Here is a 245-nt window from a genome sequence, read left to right on the forward strand (position 1 = left end):
CACCCATCAGCAGTCAAGCGGATTAAAGTTTTACTGAGCTCTGCCCACCAGAGCAACAGTCAGCTCTACCCACCACCAGTCCCTCCCATCAAGAAACTTACACAAGCCTCTTAGACAGCCTCATCCAACAGAGGGAAGATGGCAGAAGCAAGAAGAATTACAATCCTGCAGCCTGTGGAAAAAAAAACATATTCACAGAAAGATAGACAAGATGAAAAGGCAGAGGGCTATGTACCAGATGAAGG

The sequence above is a fragment of the Physeter macrocephalus genome, chromosome 16, assembly GCF_002837175.3.
Source record: "Physeter macrocephalus isolate SW-GA chromosome 16, ASM283717v5, whole genome shotgun sequence".
NCBI lineage: Eukaryota > Metazoa > Chordata > Mammalia > Artiodactyla > Physeteridae > Physeter > Physeter macrocephalus.